The sequence below is a fragment of the Tupaia chinensis genome, unplaced genomic scaffold (genome assembly GCF_000334495.1).
Source record: "Tupaia chinensis unplaced genomic scaffold, TupChi_1.0 Scaffold000627_1, whole genome shotgun sequence".
NCBI classification, from domain to species: domain Eukaryota; kingdom Metazoa; phylum Chordata; class Mammalia; order Scandentia; family Tupaiidae; genus Tupaia; species Tupaia belangeri.
This window is the reverse complement of record NW_006160147.1, coordinates 6,978,191-6,984,975: the sequence shown is the minus strand read 5'-3', so window position 1 is coordinate 6,984,975 and position 6,785 is coordinate 6,978,191.

The window sequence follows — 6,785 nt, the reverse complement described above, 5'->3', positions numbered from 1 at the left end:
ATGTCCGGTTAGGTACTATCTGTGGTTGAAGGCATCCACTGGGGGTCTTGGAATATGTCCTCCAAGGTTGAGAGGGGACTACTGTGTAAGGGTCTTCCCTGACAATGAAACAGGCCCAAAGTTACAAAAGGCAAAGTCACTCTGAGCCTGTAACCAGCTTCTCATGCCAAACCCTCAGCAATGCTTCCCTCTCCCTTCAACTTGTCCCCGGCTAAATCTGAGATGAATTGACTGCAGAGACTTCTTGCTCAGAGTACATTGTTTGAAAGTTTGTGTCATAAACGTATCGATCCTGCCTGGTGCTCCCAAACAGAATCTCGATGTTGAAGCACTCCTTTAATCAAAAGTAAATTATGTACAGGCCACGCAGGTCAGCTCAGCCAGCTTCACAAAAAAGGCAATCCATCATTTATTCGCAAATGTCAGTGAAATCTGAGGATCAATATGTGCGCCAATGTGGATTATGTTTATTATTTTTCTGTAAATATCAGTGCCATGAAATATTTTGAGGGAACACGCAGATGCCATGGGAAATCAGAGCCTAACCTAGTGTATGTGATGGAATGGGGGATCTTCCTGAGTGGCTTTGATCTGAGGTGTGGAACTTCTTTACAGGTGACAGGTGGCCCATCCCTGGTCTCATGGGAAAGAGAAAAGAGAGGACAATTCTTAAAGCAACCAAGGTGGCTAAGAAAGTTCCAGAATTGATCTGTCTTACAAGGAGATGGAAATGGCTTATCCTGATAACAGAATTAAAGTATGAGTTTATTTTAGAGAAAAAAAAAACCCAAAATATTGAAATCCATTCATAGTTTTCTTTCTCTTTTCCCTCATAATACACATTTTTCATGAACTTTTTGAAGACCTACCTGGTTTATTCTAAAAAACGAGTTTGGGCATAGAAAATAAAAATGACTCCAAAAGACTTGATTCATCCATAGGATCTCTAGAGACAAGAAGCTAAGGAATCCATAGTTCTATCTTGTCCCTTCTCCTGGTTCATCCTGGTCAGTGCAACCATCAGATATGTGTGAGGGGGAGTCCAAGCAGTTGGAGAAACAGCAAGTACTGTCTGAGAGGGAAGATCTTCTTTCATACTTTTGATTATTTTCTTCCATTAATCCTAGAAGCAAAAGAGAGCCCTGGAGGTTTCTCAGTCAATAAAAGTACATGATCCAAGTGGTACTTAGGAAAGACAATAAATATTTAAATAAATAATATTGGAAAGATAGAGATTCCAAGCAAACAAGCATATGGCGAGGCCCGGGATGGATGGACAGACATCCTTTCATGGTAGAAAGATGACAAGCTTTGGAAGCAGACCCACCAGGGCTTAAAGTTCAGTCCTTGCTATGTTAATTTCTAGAGCAATAAACGTGAGCAACTTACAATTCCTTTCTGAGCCTCAGTGCCATGATTTATAAAATAAGGTTAATCAGAGAAGCTGTATCAGACAGGATAGGCTACATTATTCTGCAGTAACAAACAATCCCTAGAATCTCTGTAACTTAAAAAGGGTTTCTTTTCCTTTCATGTTTCATGCCCATCCTGGATCAAAGGGGCAGGGGCGGTCTGTGAATCATGTTTGCCCTTTTTGTCAAATCGATTGTGTTTTACTTCAAGGGGTTCAGGAAAGGAAGATCAGAAAGAAAAGAACTGCTATATGAAGGGAGTTCAAAAAGTCCACGGAAAGTGGAGTTAAAGTACAAGTTTATTTTAGTGCAAAAATGTCAATGCAAAATTTTGTATGCAGTGTTGTTTTTTTAATAAACATTTTTCCATAGACTTTTTAAAGACCCCTTTTACTTGACAAATAACATTCATAGCTCACATGGGCCAGCTATATGGTCTAGTGGATAAGGGATCTCACATTGCTGATCATGCAGTTCAAATCCTGGACTCAGCAGCTTAAAAAATATGCTAGGCACATGTGCGTACATGCCCAAACTCCTGAAAGGAGAGAGAAATGGAAGAGAAAAAATTGTAGCATGACCATGCCCCATGGTGAGGGGAGTGGGTGTTGGCTCTCTTTCTCTTTCTCTCAGTTTCTCTGTCTTCTGTGAGGGCTTGCGCACTCTGGCAAAAACAAAAACAAAAACAAAACAAAGTCATAGCTCACACTGAACTCATAGTACTCTGGAGCAAATTGGAGGTCATGTGTTAACGTAAAGCATAGCTTCTAGCACGTGACGGGAAGTCATTGAATGATGGCAGCTTACATTGAGTCAGCCCTCTGATGTTAGACTCTGAAGGCTGGATTTGATCTGAGAGACAGCAGCATTACTGATGATATGAAGACTAGCTAGTGGGTTAGAATGACTTTATAGTGGGTTTCTACAATAAACTTCATCCAAGTATGGTGAGGTTGGAAGCTTTGGGAGCCTCCCGGAGGTGGTGCTAATAGCCAAGGCATGTGGTGATGAAGAGAGTGAATACCTACCAACGTGTTCAGAGGCTTGCAGTTCTGCTGGATGAACGGACCCCAGGGAGGGATGCCATGAACATACTGATTGTTTATTTAAATGGAAAAGTCCATTTAAGCTGCAGAAATCACAGCGTTAACATCCAGTATAGATGAGGGCACTGATGTTGCTTTTCCCCTAAAGCTTCTTTGTGGTCTTTGCACCTCCATTGGGAGCCTGTCCATTGTGTCCTCGGGAGTAGGTAATATGAGACCTCAGGTCTAGGCCTATTACTCAAACTGTCTCTGTGACCTCAATAAACTAATCTCGTCCCCTCTCAAAGCTTCAATAGACTAATTTGTAAGAATAGAAGAGTTAAAATCCATCATCTCTAAGGTGTCTTTCAATGCCAGGTTTACAGTTTGCAGAAGAGTGTTGTCAAAGAGCTCATGACCACTCTCCTTGACCACAAGTTAACACCAGTAAGAGAGAGTCCTAGAATATACATTCAATTTCGTTTGTGTATTCTTGCACATCAAGGGTTTATTTTCTCTATCCTGTGAAAGACAAGAAAAGAAAAGGAAAAAAGTGGAATAAAATTAAGATGAATGAAATGTATGGGAATTATTTTAACATACTGGGAATGATTAAGAGAAGGGCATAAACTCATATTCATTTTTTGTTTTCTGGTTTGGGGAGATCCTGCAAACTCTTCAGTAGGATCCCCTCTACCTTGGTTAGGGGGGCTAAGAAAGAGATGAGAGTTTGCTTGGATGCTTGGAATCCATGGTGTGCACATAGTAAGTGTTGGGACATTTATTTCATTCATTACTGTATTTCCAGCATTGGAAATAGTAGATGATAGAAACAGTGGCTCAAGAAATATCTGTAGAACGGATGCATGAATTATGGAGTGAAAACTAATCATCCCTGTGTCCTCCATTTTGTGGCCATTTCCAATCCCCTTCTGGTAGGCCAGCGTTCTTTCTCTAAGGATATCTCCAGTGTTCTTCGTTTCATTCTTCAACCAACATATACAAAGCTCTTAATCCATGCTTAATCCTAGCTCAGGTCCTTCTGAGACATATGCTAATCTGCTCTTCACCACCTAGTACCCAAATTGGCAAACTGACTCCCGCTGAGTGTTCTTTTCCAGAGAAATGGAAGTTTCACCTCTCTGTTCTGAGTTTTGTTGAACCTGGGAAAACATCTTCCGTGCCCTCTTAAAACAGAAAAAATTAATTATGTTCACAAATGAACAATACGTATTTTCACCTCAGATGTCTTGCCAGGGGAAATAAGTTTTTCCCTAGCAGAGCATGTTGCCCTGTCTTTGTGGTAAATATTGGAGCCAGACAAGTTGGTATGGATCCCAGGTGAGTTGGGAGGACTTGGCAGGTCACTCCTGTTTTCTTAGTTTCAGTTCTCTCATCCCTAATATGGATGAAAATAATAGTAACACCTCTCTAGGCAATCTGAGGGAAAAAAAAAAAGAAAGAAAGTAAAACTATGATAAATATTTCATTCATGTATTTATTAAATAAATATTTATCAAGAGCCTTTGACATCTCAAACATTATTCTCATCTCTTGGAAACAGCAATTAACAAAACAGACAAGTCTGTCCTTAATTTACTTATCTCCTAATGTTCAATAAATATTAGCTATTATTATCATTATTGCCATTAATGTTATACTAAATATGAATATTCCAGAGCTTTTATCTAGATGAAGCCATTTTTCTCTAATTGATGTCAGCCAGTGAGTTGTATTCACTATGTCATCAGAGTACAGGGACCTGAATTGGTGTCTAAATGGATGTAGGAGGAGGAGGACAGAAGGGAGACTTAGCTTCTGTCCTCAAGGAGTTGACAGTGCATAGGCACAGCCTAACAAGGACTAAAGTACCCTTGAATCTAGAAAAATGCATAGATCAGAGGCGATGGTACAGCAGTGACGAAATGCTTTGTGACGCTCAGGTCACATGGGAAGATCCTGGATTCTTGTCCTGTAGTTTCATTGTACACACCACATGCATGAGTATGTGTAGGTGATCTTAGCTAGTTGAGGCTGGGGGTGGATCATGGTGTGAAGACCCTGTTGGGGAACCTCTCTCTCTCTCTCTCTATAAAGAGAGAAACTTCTAAAAACAGATTAAAGACATGCATAAATAAAACATGCTATTCTCCCTTGCTTGTCCTTGGTTGCCTCTCAGCAATAAATAATAAGAACATGAGTGGATTTTCATTGCTGAGCATTGTAATCTGTTCAGAAAAACCACTGAACCATTCTGAGGGGTCCAGGCAGAGACACCAGCAGCTCTATCTGAAGTCCTCATTTTTGTTTAATAAATAAATGAAAGTGTGCTTCTTAAACCGACAAGAGATCTTATCGGGTGTCCTGACAAGGCACCAGGAAGATGAATGTCAATGTCATGTATGTGTTACATAACCTGCCCATGTAACCAAGTGATTTCATAGAGCTTTAGCCTCTGGAGGCAGGGGAGGGAGGATAGTCTTGTAGGTGGAAGAAACTCGTAAAAAAATATTTATGTAAAATCAGCAATATCCTTACACAAATAAATACAATGGGGGGTCGGGGGAGAGCAGTTTTACTCAAGTATGAGCAATTGGTGTGCTGACTGCTCAGACTGGGCTTCGGTATCCCCATTTCCAGCTCAGTGTTCCTTCCAACACCTCTTGAAGTCTCTCTTTGTCTAACTTGGAGTGAAAACTCTTGGAGTTCAATGGTCTTTTAACTAAATTGCTTGTTCTGGCCTTGGCTAACAGGGTCTTGTGGGGGAATCTGAGTGGCAGCTTTCAGATAAAGAGGTTGCTGAAGGTGAGATTTGGAAACATTTCCAGCTGTGGAAAAAAAAAAAAAAAAGGACATTACATTTTTCCTCAAACTGTCCTCTTTTTTGAGAAGTTCACATAAAGCTCCCTGTTTCCTTTTCCCAGATACTTCAACCTGCTTTTGGATAGTTTACAAAGGACAGGGATGGAAATCCACTCATATTCTTATTACTAAGAGGTGACTGAGAACAAGCGAGAAAGGATGGTGTGTTTAATTTATGCATGTTTTTAAAATGTGAGTCCTTTTGATCCTCGCAAAGGACTCCTGTCACTGTGGAGTTGATGCACTGTAAGTTCAACCCATGTTTACTAAATCCTTTCTTTGATGCTTTTTGCTTCAGAAGGGAACCAGATTCGCTTGGGAAAGGGCAAGAGATGTAAAAGGAGGTGCCACCTAGTGGTCACGGTGGCAAACAGCGGCCTACAGGAAGAAGGCCGGTTGCTAAGGCTTGCAGCTGCGGCCATTTCTCTCCACTAGGACTAACAGGCCAGAAGACTGTAGAATATTTATATTGGGAGCCACCTCAAGCGAGTTTTGCCTGCCGCCAGCCAGCACGAATAATATGTCTTACGCTTACAGTGTTGTATAAAACGCTTTTATAAATATTATCACATTTAATTCTCACATCGGCCCTGTGAATTTTGTATAATCATTATCTCTGTTTTAAAGATGAGGAGATTCCTGTTGAGCGCTTCTCTCTCTCTTTCTCTCACACACACATCCTCTTTATTTTTCTCTTTCTCTTATTCTCTCTCTGTCTTTCAGTCTCACTCTGTCTCACTCTCAAAAGGAAGCATATAAACTTAAAAATAAAGAGTTCATCATTCGAATTTCAGGTTTTTTTAAAGACAATCCCTTGGCTACGGGATAATGAACGAGAACCCTGGCCCTGAACATACACCTCTTCCCTTGAAACCAATTGTTTACTGACTCCAGGAAAATTCATACAAATTTCAAGATTTTAAAAAGACTGATTTGTTACCCCTCTGCCTTTGCTCAAAGATGGGATCAGTATTTAAAGGTGATTTTACATAAATATTTTTGAGTTAGAAGACAGTTTCTTCCACCTACAAATCCATCTCTAAGTTCACTGTCAACAAATGACCTGACAGTCTCAGCCAGCAGGTACGAGGTAAACTTGATGTGGAATGGCAGCGGTGAGGAGGAGGGTGCTGGGTCCATGCGGCAGTGAACGATGGGGCCAGCCAGGAAGACGGAAGAGGCTGCTGGTTGTGTCAGGAGAGTCCTTGTAAGAGGAAATTAAGCCGGATATAACCCTGATAAGAAATCACTGGGCACATCTCAGGTCCCTGGCTTAAATATTCAATAGTCTTCAGGGAGACAAAAAATGAATTAATGAATAGGGTCATCTGACAGTAGAATGAAAAAAAGATAGTGTTTGGAAAGTAAAAATGTATTTTACTCCATTCACTCCTTCAGCCATTCCCTCTCTATAGAGGTGCCCATTTTTCACAGAGAGAGGAGTGTGTCTAGTCCTACCTCTCGCCCCTCACCTTCTTTCACTCTA